Source organism: Phyllostomus discolor, chromosome 3, assembly GCF_004126475.2.
Source record: "Phyllostomus discolor isolate MPI-MPIP mPhyDis1 chromosome 3, mPhyDis1.pri.v3, whole genome shotgun sequence".
NCBI lineage: Eukaryota > Metazoa > Chordata > Mammalia > Chiroptera > Phyllostomidae > Phyllostomus > Phyllostomus discolor.
Genome location: NC_040905.2, coordinates 58,856,601 through 58,873,826, shown reverse-complemented (window position 1 = coordinate 58,873,826; position 17,226 = coordinate 58,856,601).

Genomic DNA, 17,226 nt, shown 5'->3' with positions numbered 1-17,226 from the left:
TTTTTCCATCTTCTTTGCAATCAATTATCTAATTCCATAACTTAGAAACCTATAATTTTTGTATATCAGTAAGTGTTGTGCACGGATTTGAAGTATAATTATAATAAACAATAATTCAGAGTTTAATTTTGTTAAATTTAAGTACTTTATGCTAAATACAGGTATATATTGAAGAAACTGTCTACATCTGCAAATAAATTTTTATTCACATAAAGGTTAAAAAATCTTTTTTTAAAGATGTTATTTATTTATTTATTTATTTATTTATTTATTTTTAGAGAGAGAAGGGAGGGAGAAAGAGAGAGAGAGAGAGAAACATCAATGTGTGCTTGCTGGGGGTCATGGCCTGCAACCCAGGCATGTGCCCTGACTAGGAATTGAACCTGCGATGCTTTGGTTTGCAGCCCATGGTTAATCCACTGAGCTATGCCAGCCAGGGCTAAAGAAATCTTTATAACTTGTAATTTAAATTACACACACATAATTTAAATGACTTTCAAAGAAGGAAATAATTTGTTTCCTTGAAAGGACTAAATTATTGGAATAACTCTATGAGAATTTGGGGAAAATTAGATATGTATAAGAAAATAATTTGAATTTTGGCTTAAATATTTAATTTTATAGGACAACATCTATGTAATAAAATATTAATTTTAAAAGTTTAAATAACATTAACACCTGTATGTTTTCTGTCCTTACTTTCTTCTGACTTGCCTTAGCTAACCATTCAACCAACTTGCAAAGGTCTAAGGATGGTGGAACAGATATAAAATTAAAATTACTAATGGAAATTAGCCTTAAATATAGCAATAAGTGTCATTTATTTAGTAAAGTGAAATAATAAAAATTGTAAATAATTTAAAACAACCTGAGTAGCAAAGAAGGGTTTACAAATTCATTCAATTATATGTACATATAAGTAGGTTAATATCTAAGATATGTGTTAATACTTTTCTTAAACTGGAGACCTTACACTAATTCTCTAGAAGTATAATGAAACGATACACACAACCACAGGACATCATGTAGACAAACCATACTGGGTTTGGAGGACAGCTGTTAATATGTTGCTACAAACAAAAAATTCAGAGGTTGTATGACACAACAGGAGGTGGGAAAATACAGACGAAAGAAATCGGTGCATTCATCCCTCATACATTCTAAAAGTTTCTTTAAAAATAATGCTAAAATACTTCTCATTAGATATCCATGCCAAAATAATTCTTAAAACAAAACAATATGAAAATTTATGCGGTGAAATCATCTAAAGTGTTCTTTTTATCTGAGTGAGACAGTAAATTTTATCATCCAGCCAAGATAAAATAATTTATTTGAAAGTCAAGATCTATTTTCACTTACAGAAACAAGAAAATACAGAAAAGATTATCAAGAAATGTATGTTGGAGGGTGGTGGTGATTGTTGTTGATGCATTCCTCTGAAATTTTCACTGATCGATCATTAAAACAAAAACAAAATCAAACATATGATGACATTTCAAGTTAGATAGTATTGGTGACATTGGTGTCATGGCAGCTTGAGACACTCCTTTTGTCTCGCCCTTTAATATACAATTAGTTAATATCCATAACTCAACAAAGTTTCCTCTGCTCAACACACCAGAATGCCTGAGAGATCTACACATCTGTCTATTTGGAGATGGATAGATTTAAATTTATACAGGAGACAAAACTTAGGAAAGGCAGGATGGTGGTTAGTGACTCCATTTTTCTGTTGGGCAGCTGAGCCCCAGCCTTAGTGAGGTGGGAAGAACAGCAAGGAGAGGTGCACACCACCCCCATGCCCTGGCCAAGGAAAAGAAATACAGCAGTGGCATCAGTGCCTGCAATCTGCAAATTCAGCTCCCTCCCCTGGCTATGGCAGTGCCTGCTCCACCAGAAAGTCTGGTAGCAGTAGCCAGCTGAGGTGCTGGACACACTTGAGCCTCCCAGAAATGACAGCAGCACCACCAGTGACAACAGACTACTAAGGGCAATAGGGCTCACTACCCCAGTCCCTGCAAAATCACAGTGCCCACAACTCCAGTGGCAAATACCTTAAAGCTTAATCAACCCATAAGTAGCAGAGGTGCCCACCACCCCAGCCCCATACCATCCCCTCACTCCCATTCCATACCCCAGCCATGATGGTGCCTGAGATCCAAGATGACTCCTGACACAGTGAAGACACCCATTATGCTGGTAACTCAGTTGATGATGCCAGTTATCGCAGCAATGTTGGTGAGCACAGTGACACCAGGAGCAGTAAAGCCCCCACAACTTCAGAGGCACAAGCAATCACAAAGAGGGCACCCAGGACACCACTGGCAGAAGTGGTGTGAGGTGGAAGTGCTTCGTCTTAAATATAGCTGGTTCATTTAGGCATGAGAAAGCAAAAACATATGCTATAGGGCCACCTACTGAAAAACAGCAACAACAACAAAAAATGGCTTCTAATTACCTATTCATTGAACTTTTAAAATTAAACGCAGCTGTACGTGAATAATAAAGGTTTCACCACTTGAAATTCACCAGGACAGAAGCAACCCATCAAGCACCATGAATAATTATGATAACAGAGTATCACAAACAAAACTCAAAGTCATGGAAGTTTGGGATCTCAACAACAAACAACTCAAAATAGCTGTCATGAAGAAATGAAACATAATTTTTAAAAAACTCAGAAAGGCAGTTCAATGAACTCAGCAATAAACTCAATAAACAGAAGAAATACTTTACAAAAGATATTGAAACTCTAAAACAGAGCCAAATAGAAATAGTGGAGCTGAAGTCCTCTAAATGAAATTAAGAATGCATTAGAAAATAATGAAAATAGAGCAGACCATATGAAAGAGAGAATTAGCAAGCTCAAAGATAGAAATATAGAAACGATTTAGGTGGTAGAAGAAAGACAACTAAGATATTTTTTTAAACAACAAAAAACAAAAACCTATGAGAACTACACTTTATTAGAAAAGGCAACATAAATATAATGGGTATCCAAGAAGGAGAAGAGAGGAAGAAAGGATAGCCTATTTAAAGAAACAAAGATGAGAATTTTCCAAATCTGGGGAAGAAGCTGAACATACAATGCCAGAAGCTAATAGAACACCTAATTATCCATGCAAAAATACCTTCTCCAAGACACATTATATTAAAACTTCCAAAGTCAGAGATAAAGACATAATTCTTAAGGGAGCAAGGGAAAAAAAGACAGTAACCTACAAAAAAGCCTCATCAGGTTATCTTCAGATTTCTCAGCAGAAACTCTATCAGGAGAGATTGTAATGACATATTTCAAATAATAGAAAGATTTTTTTTCTGCCAGTCAAGAATACTATATATCTAGCTATCAAGAATACTATATCTGACTGACATGGCTCAGTTGGTTGGGTGCCGTCCTGCAAACAAACCTTCAGTGGTTTAATTCCCAGTCAGGGCACACGCCTGGGTGGAAGGTTCACCCTCCATGAGGAAAAAAAAAAAAATCCATGTTTCTCTCTCACATTGATGTTTCTGTCCCTCTGTTTCTCCCTCCCTTATCCTCTCTCTAAAAATAAATAAATAAAGTCTACAAAGAAAAGAATAACAGCACTCAAAAACCATTACAAAAATAAAAAGGATACTATATCCAGCAAAGCTATTCTTCAGATATAAAGAATAAAGGCTTTTTCAGACAAACAGAGGCTGAGAGATTTCAACACCACAAGACCTGCCTTACAAGAAATGTTAAAAAGAAGTTCTACCTGAAATAAAAAGTCAAAAGTACACAAAACTTTGAATAAATTGATAGGCACAATCATAAAATCCCAACTCTCTATCAGAATAGGGTGTTAACCAACTAAATTATAACACAGATGTTAAAAGGGCAAAAAATCATGAAAAACAACTATGGCTACTCCAATTTAGTAAACAACACACAACATAAAAAAGGGATAATTTGTGGCAAGAAAAACATAAAGTTTGAAAAGGAAAAGGATAAAGCTTGCATGGGCAAAGGAAGATAAGATATCAGAACAAAAAATAAGATAATTTTATCTACGAGACTTTTTATATAAATCACATGTTAACCACATACAAAAATCTAGAGCAGAGACATGGAACCTAACAAAACAGAGAAAACAAAAACTTCATAGAAAAACACAGAACTAAAGTAGCAAAGACACAATGGAAAAGAAGCCATGGTGATATAGTTTAATCAGAAAAGAAGAGATAAAATGGCAGTATTAAGTCCTCATATATGAATAATCACCCTAAATGTAACTGAACTGATCTTATCAATTAAAGGGCAATTTTCAATTAAGAGTAGCTGAATGAATTAAAAAACAAGGCCCAACTGTTCTGCCTTCAGGAGACATAACTTGAAAGACAAACATAGGCTCAAAGTGAAGAGCTGAAAGATGATACCCCAAGCAAATGGTATCCAAAAAAGTGAGTGTAGCCATACTTGTAGAAGACAAAATAGACTTCAAGCCAGAAAAAGATAACAAAAGAACAATATGGACATTATATAAAGGGGGAAATCCATCAAGACAACATAATATTTTCATATATATATATATATATATGCACACCCAAATTAGAAGCATCAAAATATATAAAGCAATTATTAACAGAACAAAAGGTAGAAATTCACAGTAGCATAATAATAGTAGGAAACTTTTACACCACACTTACATCAATGGATAGATCATACAGACAGAAAGTCAGCAAGAAAACATGAGCCTTGAATGAGCATGGATGGAACTGGAGAGCATCATGCTAAGTGAAATAAGCCAGGCATTGAGGGACAAATACCATATGATCTCACCTGTAAGTGGAACCTAATCAACAAAACAAACAAGCAGGCAAACTATAACCAGAGACATTGAAATCAAGAGCAATCTAACAGTAACCAGAGGGTAGGTGGGAGGGGATAATGGGGGGAAGCGGGGAAGGGTTTTTAGGAACAACTATAAAGGACACATGGATAAAACCAAGGTGGGGTGGAAGCAGGGGAGGGAGGTGGGGATGGCTGGGGTAGAGAGGAAGTGGTGAGGGGAAATGGAGACAACTGTACTTGACAACAATAAAACAATTAAAAAAATTTTTTTAAAGGGACACATTAAGCCAAATGGAGAGAGAGATAGAGAGAGAGAGAGAGATGTATCAAGATTCCACCGAAAAGCAAAAGGATACTAACTTCTGAAGTGCACATGGAACATTCTTAAGGACAGATGATATTTTATCTCATACAGTTCATGCATATTAACATTTGTACACTCTTTAGATCTTTTTTGATTTATCACTTTGTGTTGGGAACCACCCTGCCTGGTTTCAGAAGCTGTAACCCCCACCAAGGCTAAGGCTGAAGGAGTGACCTTGGATTGTAAGCCAGCAAGGAGACAAAAGCTTATCTCCCTGGCAGGAGCACTGCTTCTGCTTCTTTACTTTATCCGTAACTGGCCCCCAGTGCTTGGTCAGTTAGCCAATGACGGGTAAGATTCCCCAAGCGGGGAATGATCTAAGACAGGCACGATCATGTGGGAGGCCCCCAAGGAAGGACTTTGGGGGCTACAGCAAAAGGGAGTGATGGACCCTCGCCCCTCGGCTTTGACAAAGCCTCAGTCCTCATTCTGTCTGCTAGAAGTCTCCTAATCTCTTGGCTGTCTTACTTCCCTTGCTCCACCTAAGCCTGAAACAGACAGAAGGTGGTACAGCCCTGTGTTGGAAAGGGCGGGTTCCCCAGGTGATCAGGCCTAAAAAAGAATATGTAAAATCCTATGAAACCTGCTTTGTTTAGAATGCTCTCAATTAAATGATAAGGGTCCAAGCAAGAAGTAAGTTTGTTCCTCAAAGTTTTACAGCTCTTTAGCTATCTGACCCAGACTCAAAATAGGGCCTCAGACTTCTTTGTTATCTATTGTTTGATCCTTACTGCCTGGCAATAATTAATGAGCTTTACCTGAATTCTTGTGTAAATGAACCCAATAAAAGCCCATTGAGGAACAAGCTCCTAGCCCTTCTCCTTTGAGAGATCGGCCACCTTTCCTCCCCAAGTAAATCATGTCTTGGTGGACTTATTCTCATCCGTGGCAGCTGGGGGTGGGGGGGGCCTGTGGGTGGAGCCCCCCACAAATTTGTGTTCTAAATATTAATAAACAAAAGAACATTTGTTCAACCACATAAATGATTTATATATTTTTAAAAGAAAATTGATTGGTACATTTTTTATGTTGTTAAATTTTAAAAAATATTTGGACATTTCCTCTAATACTGACCATTACAGAATAATTTGTCCTATTCTTCAGGTGGTGACAACCATAAACCCAGTCTCCCTCCCAGTCTATTATCCTCTGTATTTTTTCTACTCTTATGAACTAGTACAAGTTTTTGTCTAAGATTTTCCCTTTTTTTGTTTTCCTTATCTCTTCTTCTTTCCTTTTTCTGCAGTTGCTATATGTGGGTTCTTGCCTTGTTTTTATGTCTCTGGGAGCGAGCATATTATTATGACTATATTATGGAGCACTGGGTATCCAAGTTCAAGAATCCAGGCTTACTGAACTATCTCAGCCTCAGAGTTATTCTACATGTTAAATGCACATATATTTGCTAAATTAAATATTCTCTCATTTCTTTACAAATATGGTTGTGTGATTGCTATGAGTGTGATTTCCTTTCCTGCAAAATATGGTACTAAGTACTATTTGGTTCTAGAAAACTCTTCTTCCTAAGGTCACTTATTTCCTCCTAATTTCAAAATTATATAGTTGAATAGCATTTGATTTATCCTTCTAAAAAGTCATCTCTTCCCTTGACTTCTGTGAACCATTCTGCTCTGTCCCTCCCACCCCCCAATTCTAACAAGGTGGTGATTGCTGGGGGGAGGGGGATATCAGGGGACTAAATGCTAATGGAAAAAATATAATAAAGATTATATATTTTTAAAATGAACAAATAAAAGATTTTTGTCAGTCTCTTTGTCCATGGAAACCAGCCTTCTATTCATCCTTTATGTTTCTATATTGTTTTCCTGAATGGCTTTTTTTTGTTTTTTGTTTTTTGTTTTTTGTTTTTGCCTGTAGAAGCCTCCTCCTTAAGAGTAAAACACGTAGCCCAGATTTCCTTCTTGACTTTCAGCCTCATAAAGGTCTCTACTTATTCTCTCCATTTGTATGTGGTCCCCAGACAATTCATGTTAAATATGTTTAAACTAAATTATTTATATCCTCAAAAGTAATCTCATGGTGTTTCCAATGTCTGAGAATGGTTCTACAGTTCTACTAACCACTCAATGCAATAATAATCCTTGCCTCTTCCTTTTTCATACTCCTTCTTTATTTGTCAGGGTTCTTAAGAGAATAGAACCAAAAGGATATATACAAGGTCTGTCCAGAAAATATCCATCCATGTGTTATGAAAAAGAGACATTTATTGAAGACATAAGAAACATTGTACATAGGACAATGATGCTTCAGTTCCCTTCAAAGTAGGCATCTTGGGATCTCACACAATTCTCCCAGTCAACAGCAGCTGCCCCATCATATTTTCCTGAATCTCAGTGATGGTCTGAAATCTCTTCCCTTTCAAAGGTGATTTTAGTTTGGGGAAAAGTCAGAAGTTGAGGGCACCAAACCTTGGCTGTGTGGGGGCCTGTGTCACCTGGGTGATGTGATGCTTTACACAAAACTCTGCATGTGACGTGATGCATGAGCAGTCATATTGTTGCAATGAAGCTGCCAATCACCATCATATTTCATCTCTCAACCAATGAAGAACATTGAGGTAGTACTCCTAATTAATTGTTTGGCCTTGAGGAGTGCACTTGCGATGGACAACTCCTTTCCAATCAAAAAACACAGTTAACATGATCTTGATTTTGCTGGGACTTTGCCACACCTTCCTTGAGTGTGGAGAACCAGTCAACTTCCCTTGGGACCACTGGGACTTCTTTTCCTGATCATAGCTGTAGATCCATGATTCATCTCTGGTCATGACCTTCTTGAGGAAATCTGGCTTATTGGTAGCAGTTTGAATCAAGTCATTAGCAACTGCAGGACTATGTTTTTCTGCTCTGGTAGCAGAAGCCGAGGAACGAATTTTACCATGACATATTTCATGACAAGATCCTGTGTCAACATCTCGGACCCAGTAGTTTTTGGAATCCCCAGATCAACTTCTAGTTCTCACACTGTCAGTGGCTGATCATTGTTGATTGCAGCCCATATACATTCCACATTCTCAGGTGTTCTGCTTGTTGCAGGCCTGTCACAATGTGGATCACTTTCAATGGATTCTCGACCATCTTTGAAGTGTATGTATCACACTTTGCTTTGTGCTGCACTCATTGCATCATCCCCAAAAGCCTCCTGAATCATCAGAATAGTTTCTGTGGAGGAATGTTCAAGCTTAAGGCAAACTTTGATGCAGAATCATTGCTCTACTTGCTCAAGCATTTTGAATGTGACAGCCACACAGTTCGCATACTCACTTAACAGCATCTACTGCCCCTACTGACTAGTACAGAAAAGTTGTCATTTCACGCATGCACATTCCAGTCCACTCTCCTTGGCTACCAGGTTACATTGATGTTGTGCAAGCTGTTATTATATTAACAACAGTTGGACTTTTTCTGGACAAATCTCATAATATAGAGAGAAACTTATTTTAAGGATTGACTCACGTGATTGTGGCAAGTCCAAATTGTGCAGAGCAGGCTGGCACAGAGGATACCCAGAACAGAGTTGCAATTCAAGTCAAAAGTCTGACAGGTGAATTCCCTCTTCTGGAGAGATTGGTGTTTTTTTCTATTAAGGCCTTCAACTAGTTGAATGGGACTCACCCACATTATGGAGGGTAAATCTTTACTCAAGGTCTATTGATTTACATGTTAATCTCACCTTTAAAAATACCTTCACATAAACAATTAGCATATTTTTTGACCAAATATCTGGGTATCATGGCCTAGACAAGTCAACACACAAAATTAACCATCACACTTACTCAGCACAAAATTGAATACCATTTTCTGCCTATTTTACAAATTTGTATCTATCAGGTTTTATCAATTGTCTTTATGCCTGCCCCACTGCTTAAAGCCCAGGATATCACCTCCTGCCCCAACAATTGCAATAGTCTTTTAACTCTCTGGCTCCAAATTTTTCCTGCCTAACTGATTCACCACACTAAATGTTCACCATATTTCTCATTTTAAACTACTATATTCTGATTATGTTAATATCATTCCTAAAATTGTTAAATATCTTCCTTTTACATTCTGCAGAGTCCAACCTCATGGGCAATGACATGTAAGGTCCTCATAATCTGATTCTTGAATCCTTCTATTCTTTCCTCCCACCAAACTTCCCCATACCCATTGCTTTAAATATACTAAATTATTTGTAGTTCAATGAATAAGACAGACTGTCTTATGCATTCATGCATTTGCAAATGCTAATGTATGTTTATTTTGACTATCTCTCCAGTGTTTCTTTGCTTGATTGGGCATTATTTGTACTTTAAGACTCAGCTCAATCACCACCTTCTCCAAGAAGCCTTCTCTGAATAAGGAATAAGGAATAAGATAGCTATCTACTCATTGTATTACAGCAGCAGCCTGTGTTCTATTATTAGCTGAGTTAATACATGCACAATGCTTAGAACAGAGTCTGACATATAGCAATTGCTTTTTGTTGTTAGCTGCTATTATTATTAATACTAATAACAGTATTTATAGCACTCACATTAAGTAGTAATTGCTGGCTGATTTGTCCATTGCAAAAAAAAAATACCATAAATGTTAATAAATTATATCCACCCTTAACCTCCCAGCTCCTGGCTTAAGGTTTGATAAATAGTAGGTAATAAACATGTGTCATTGAATAAAAACTCTTATATTAGAGATATAGGATGTTTCCTGCAAAAAAATTAAAATCCTTCATACAAAAATTTCAGATAAAATGCTAGATATCTTAGATTTTGAACAAGGCTACAAAAATTTTTCAATATGATTTTACTTAAAGCCTTCATAAAATTAACCCAAAATTTATGATGTATTTACAGATGTGATGATATTATCTTATGCCAGTCAAATATCTATAAAATATGTAAAGTGTTACAAAGAATATTTCAGGAAGTGGCTGCTGAGTGAAACATTACTAAAATCATCCCATAATTTTTCTGAACTTTGTAGGTAACTAGACTAAGATTTAAAACAAGCAAAATGAGACAGATTCCTAGATAGAGAGCAGGCTGACAGCTCTAGGGGGTGCAGTGTTGGGGTTGGAAGGATCGAGCAAAAAGGAAAAGGACTCATGGACATGGGCAACAGTGTGGTGATTTTAGAGGTGAGGAGGGTATAAGTGGGGTAAATGATCATGGAAAACATACAGTAAAAATAAATTAGGAAAAAATAAAAACAAAACACCTAGGTTTTTGCTCTATGGCTCTTCTAGTAATCATGTGATACTGAACAAACCACTTAACCTTCTTTAGTGTCATTTTCTCTAACTGCAAAACAGTCATACAGCAGCTTCCTATGGAACACAGAGGGTTGTTGTAAAAATAAAATAATGGATGAAGTGCTTTATAAAGCTTATATAAATGTAGGATAATGTACAAATGTGTCCAGACAAATGAAAAATCTGAACAAGCTCACACAGCCAGAAATAGATGAATATCACTGCAATTACTTTCAGCTCTAAATAGAGTTAAATAAAGAAAGATAACCTAAATGAATTCCAGAAGAACTAGGTTTCCTTTAAAGAAGCAACAATTTGAAGTAGAAAATCTCTAAACATCCATTGATATTCTCGATACTGGTTAAAGACCGACAATATTTCTGAACAAAAATAGGTTGGGAATGCAAGTTTAAAGTCAATGATTATTTTTTCTTACAAGGTGATTTTATTTCCTCATCTCCCAAACAAATGCACATTTACTCGGCACAGAAATCTCAGTTATAGTCACCATTGGACCACACTAGTATAGTGATACAAAATAATTGTTTTTCTTAATCATTGAAGGCTTTATTTTTCACACTAGAAAAATGAAGGTTATATATATACTATCTCCACAGAGACTTTCAGAATTAGTCATATACATATGGAGACATGCATATATGTGAAATCTGTGAACCTTGGAAAAGAAGATAGCTACTAAGAAGGGCTCCTGGTAGCTTAACTGGGTTTAAACATAAGGGAAGGGAAGGGAAGGGAAGGGAAGGGAAGGGAAGGGAAGGGAAGGGAAGGGAAGGGAAGGGAAGGGAAGGGAAGGGAAGGGAAGGGAAGGGAAGGGGAAGGGGAAGGGGAAGGGGAAGGGGAAAGGGAAAGGGAAGATGAAAGAAAAGGAAAATGAAAGGAAAGGAAAAGAAAGGAAAGACCAGAAAGAAAAAAAGAAAAGAAGGAAAGGGAAGGGAAGGGAAGGGAAGGGAAGGGAAGGGAAGGGAAGGGAAGGGAAGGGAAGGGAAGGGAAGGGAAGGCCAGAGACTAGCAGATATTTCTAAACAGGGGCTTCTCACACAAACTGTACTTTAGGGAGAAGTCTGCATTCAGTTGCCTGCCATCTGCACTGAACTGCCTTCCTACACTGTGTTTCTGTCATCTGAGCCAGCCCTTAGAAAAGAGTTCATGGAATTGTGTTTTAACCAATAGGACTGAGGCTTCCCTGTCCAACTAGAGCTGCACACCTACATTCCATGGACATCTACACTGAACAGTCAGAGCAGCTCCATTCTGACTAATCAGGACAGTGCTTTTTGAACCAATCAAACTTTGAGGATTTTGAGTCCTCATTTGCATAAGAAGGGACCAATCAGGGACTAGGGGCAGGTACTTCTGTCTGTGTAAGTCAGCTCCCCTTAGGCTCTGAAAGCACGTTTTCCTTTTCCAACAAAGACTGAAGACTGAATTTTTCTTTCTTTTTTTTAATTGTTGTTCAAGCACATTTGTCTCCATTTTCCCTCCACCACTCCCTCTCACCCCAGCCATCCCCACCTCCTACCCTCTATCCTATCTCCTTTTGGCTTTGTCCATGTGTCCTTTATACATGTTCCTTGACAACCCTTCCCCTTCCCCCCTCTTATCTCCTCCTACCTCCCCTCTAGTTACTGTCAATTTATTCTTAATTTCATTAAGAAACACAATACATCTCCCTGGAGCAGAGCAGACAAGACCAAATCAGAGCAGAGTAGAACTGCATGGATGAAGTGGGTCCTCACCCCAGGACCACCTCAACCCAGGGCTGCCTCCCAGATATGCTATTTTCATAGCCATACTGTATCAGCTGTTCTGCAGTAAATAAAGTTTCCTTCTTCACCAAACCCAAAATTAGGGGTTCCTCTTGGTATTGAATTGCTAATGAGCATCAGTTGACAAAGCTTTACAAATATGTATATTATAAACATTCAGAGATATAGAAATTCAGAAATTTCTTAAGCTATTTATTCAGCAATAACGTTGAGCACCTAAAAGTTTCCAAGCATTGATCCAGACCCTAATGATACCAAATGAAAAACCAAGGCTCAGGGATCCCAATAAGAAGGTACCTTTACACAAACAAAGGGATATTTAAATAAATTAATTAATTATGGAACAGGAATACCCAAACCCTGGCTCTCACCACCTAGTCCAAGCATACTAGAAATAAGTACTTTTAAAAAGTTACAATGTTTTTAGGTTGCTTTTTAATTTACAGGAAAAGAAATATTTAAGAGAAACTTTCAGATACTCAGAGGGAAGATATATGAAAAATTGGTTATTCAATTTACCAGAGCTAATAAAATGGCTGTTTTTTCTCCCTCATGTGTCTAAGTCACAATAATTACACATACATACACAGGAAACCTTTGTTTCTAATATATCTTTCTCCATTGCTACCCTGTCTAGGCATACTTTTTTTAAGTCACATTGTAATGACATAATAATCAGTCTCTATTTTAAGAGTTCAATCTCTATTATCATCTATTTAAGCTCAAATTAGCTACTATATAATAAATGGGAACTCAAATTTAAGATGTAGGAGTTTTATCTGTCTACTACTGCTAATGTAATGTGAATTCCTACTACCATTTACACTACCTGTAGAAAGAATGGTGTAGCTTATATATTTAAAAAGTAGGTTTTGTATTAAAAAAATATAGCTCAAATCAGTATGAAATTCTCATTTTAAGAGACAGTTCTGAATTTTCAGCAGCTTCATAGATATTTTCTATTGAATACCCCACTTTCCTCTTAAAGTCAATTTAGTTTTGATTTCTTCAAATTAACTATATTTCCTAATTGACCTGATTTCAATTAATGGGTCCATTCGTTTATGTACTCAGACTGAAATGCTCCGAGTAATCATTGTCTCATTCATGTTTTAATCCTTTGTATTTAATTAGTCACTAAATCCATCCATGGTTTTTCATACTTGTCTCACCTGAACCCTTCCTTTTCCTAATTACCACCATTCTAGCCCTCATGGCTTCAATGGCTTCACACTAGAACTCACAATTCATTTCACTATTTTTGGTCTCTTTCTCTTCCAACAGATTATATGTATTGCCCTGACATCAAGATCAATGTCACCAAGCCACTATTTTCCATTTGTCTACATGATGCAGGGCAATTGCTGAAAATTAAAATTTAAGAACCTTGTAGTCCAATTCCAACTTGCCTTTCCATCTTCAACTCTTACATAAACCTTTCTCTGACTAGATTTGGATACTCAAATTAACTTACTACAATATATTTTGTCATAAGGTCCTATGTAAAAAGACTACACCAGCTAGAATAATTTCAGTTGTTAGCAATTAAGTGCTCAATTCAAAAATTGCTTAAATAGTACGTGGTTTGTCATATCACACAGAAATTCTTCAGGGTTTTTTTTTTCCTACTGTTCTTTCACTGTTCAGTAAGAGCAATGCTACAGTTCTTTTCAACTTTCTGCTGAACCATCCTTGGTACAGTAACTAATAACTTAAGAGATTAGAACTGTGTCAGATTCCAATCTCTAAATCAGTCACTTAGTAAGAAGAATGAGATCACTTTTAATGGTTTAGACAAGTCAAGATTTACCCATTGTAGTTGAGCAGGTTCTAAGATCCTTTGAGAAACCAAGACACTATGAAGACAAATCAGGTAGAAGGATTGAGGAAAAAAGGAAAAAAAGAGAGAGAAAAAATCTCATGGACATGAACAGTGTGGTGATTGACAGAGGGAGGGGGTTTGTGCTTGGAGGTGAAGGATGGTATGTACTATCTCCATAGAGATAAATAGTGATGGAGGGGGACTTGGGGAAGTGAACACACAGTACAGTGTACAGATAATGTGTTGTGGAATTGTGCACCTGAAACTTGTATAACTTTTTTAACCAGTGTCACACCAATAAATTCAATAAAAAGGAAAAAATAAAAATGAAATGAAAAGATTAAAGATTTCAGTTAACAAGAACAATAGAAAAGTGCCTGAGAAGACAATATCAATTTGTTACTAAGAGTATCCCTTCCACCCCAAGAATTCCTGTGTACCCCAATTACATATTTATTGACTAATATTTATAAAAGTTAAATTGATTTTAGCTACTATAGCAGTAAACTACCTAGAAGAGATAAAGAATTGGCTAATGCACAATTACAATGAGTTTTTCCAGTTAAAACTTTTATGACTTATTACCACCAAATATAAAGAAATGCACATACACACACATTCCTAAACAAAAAAAGAAACAGACACTTGCAAAATTTAGCCACATTCACAAAATATACTCTGCCATGTTTAGGGCCCTAGATGAGGTCAGTCCTAATGCAGATCCAGCAGAAGTACTAGACTAGCACATGAGAACAACTGGGCCTCCCTCACAGTTTTCTTCAGAAATAAATCTGAAGGCACTTTCATTCAATATATTTTTCTGTTACTTCTCTTATATATTTATTCTTTTATTTTAAGGATTTTTTAAGGAAAAATTCAGTATTCCCCACAAAATTCTTTATTTCAGCCAAACCTGTTCAAATAGGATCTTGTCAACATGTCTAGCTAGGAAGAGTAAGCTATTATTTTGCTGTCATCTTTATTTTTCTGTACAAAAATACATTGTATCATATAATATGAGCTCATGGACTCCACAATGGGCTGTAAAAAGATTCTATATGAAGATAGCAGCAATTTTCAATGTTTTTCATCTCATGGCACACATAATTACTAAAATTCTGCAGCATACAAAAATATATTTTCTTGCCAATCTGATAAAAAAATAGGTATAATTTTGATTCATTCATACCAGAAAGCTATTGTATTGTTTATTGTCTTTTTTTTATTTGACAATCTTAAGGGAAAAGAGGTCAGTGCCTCTGGCTACATAGTCAGGTATTGCATGTTTGAAAAATTCTTGTGGCACACCAATGTGGCTTGGCACACCAGTCGAAAATCACTGGGATATAGATTTTGTAGTAATTAAATGTTAAAAAAAGAAAAAAGAAAAACTCCCAAGTGGGAGATAACTTCTTTCAAACCTATGTAGAAAATGCCCACATTAAATGAGAGCTATAAACAACTGAGAGAAAAAAAATTTTTTTTTAGCTCCTGTCCCTTGCTTCCCTGTTATTTTTCATTTCTTTGCTCTTTTAATATATTTCTCTGGGAAAATAATGCATGTACCCAAAGCTTTAGATAAAATTCTGGAGAAAAACCCTTCTATTCCCAATACTAGTAAAAGACTACCCACTTCTCTGGATTCCGTCCTACACGCTGGTCATGGCCATGTGAAACAGGAGGTCTGTCTTCCATACCTCCAGACTTCTAAAATTGTTGAGTATCTGCAGAAGAATAACCTCTGACAACAGGGACCAAAAATATGAATCCTATCATCTCCAGGTTCACATGCTTCTGTGTATTAATGGAAACAATTCACATTAATACTGTAGTACTTTCATTTCTTTGCCTTGCTGGTAGACTTCTCTTTCCTGAGTTTTTTAATTTTCCAATTTCTTTGCCTCCTAACCTGGCATCACAAATCAAGCTGTTTGTTGGACACTGTTGTTTCCAGTAAGAGAAGCTGGAAGTGAGAGGTATTTCTGTGGACCAGATACTGCACTGGCAATTCACAAGCAATTGCTGAAACCAACTGGATGTTATTTGCACTATAAATTCATCATCAGGGCTACTCACCTCAGAGTGAGAAGCAGCACCCTCCATCTTTTTGTATTAGATTCCATCAAGGATGGTCCTACAGCAATGTGTCCTAAACCCCAAGGATCTATAGCCATTCTCATCCACCAAGCCATTTCTCAGGAAGCTACAAATGTCAGAGATGGCAGGTCACAATAAGCTCTGTTGTCCCCAAGATGATGTGCAGGAACTAACATTCCCCTCTCAAGTAGAGGCCTTGACCAGGAGCACCCTTTATCTGTTCCAGTGTACAGGATATTTTACCTTTCCTAAAACATAATTAATTGCAAATAATGGTATAGTGTAACCTTAACTTCTCACAGACATGGTTCAAATTCAGCTCAATACCATTTGTGTCCCTGAGTAAGTCATCTGCTGTTCCAAAGGCTCAGTTTCTGTATCTAACAAGGAGTAATACTTTCTTTGCAGAATTGTAAAGATTGAATGCAGTTGTCTACCATTTCTATGCAGTCACTAGCATATTCTAAGTACTAAAATTTGCATTTCTTTTTGTCCCAGAAGGTTTGCAAATGCCAATGAAGGGCACTGATGCAAGAGGGTTTAAGGAGAAAACAGGGCTGTATCTGACCATTTTTTACAAAAATTTCTGTTCTGTGTACTTGTCCAGACAATATGCCTAGAATATGCTAATGAATTACTTTAATTATCAATCAGTTTTAATACTTAATTGAGATTTTAATTCTACTGGCAGTTTGGTTAACAGTCACTGTAATGTTGGATCTATTTGAAGATGGAGATTAATTAAGAAACCTTAATCGTGTCTAAAAACAACATACTAAACTTGTTTGTTGACTGTTGTGTTATCTTTAAACATGTATATTGAAATAGCAGCTACTCACAAAAATTAAGAAAACATTAACAATTAAATGTGTGAATCCACCAAAACCTTTCCTCATTCCTCTATATCACATGCACTCACACACATCCACACACACTTGAATTAAACTCCATCACTACCACATGATCTGTTGTTCAAGGCAAGTTCATTAGGTTCTTAAGAAAACATAGGAACATATTTTAATAGTGGCCTTTAAAATTATCATTAACGTCATTGTTGTTACTGATTGTGGTAGAAAGCATGCTG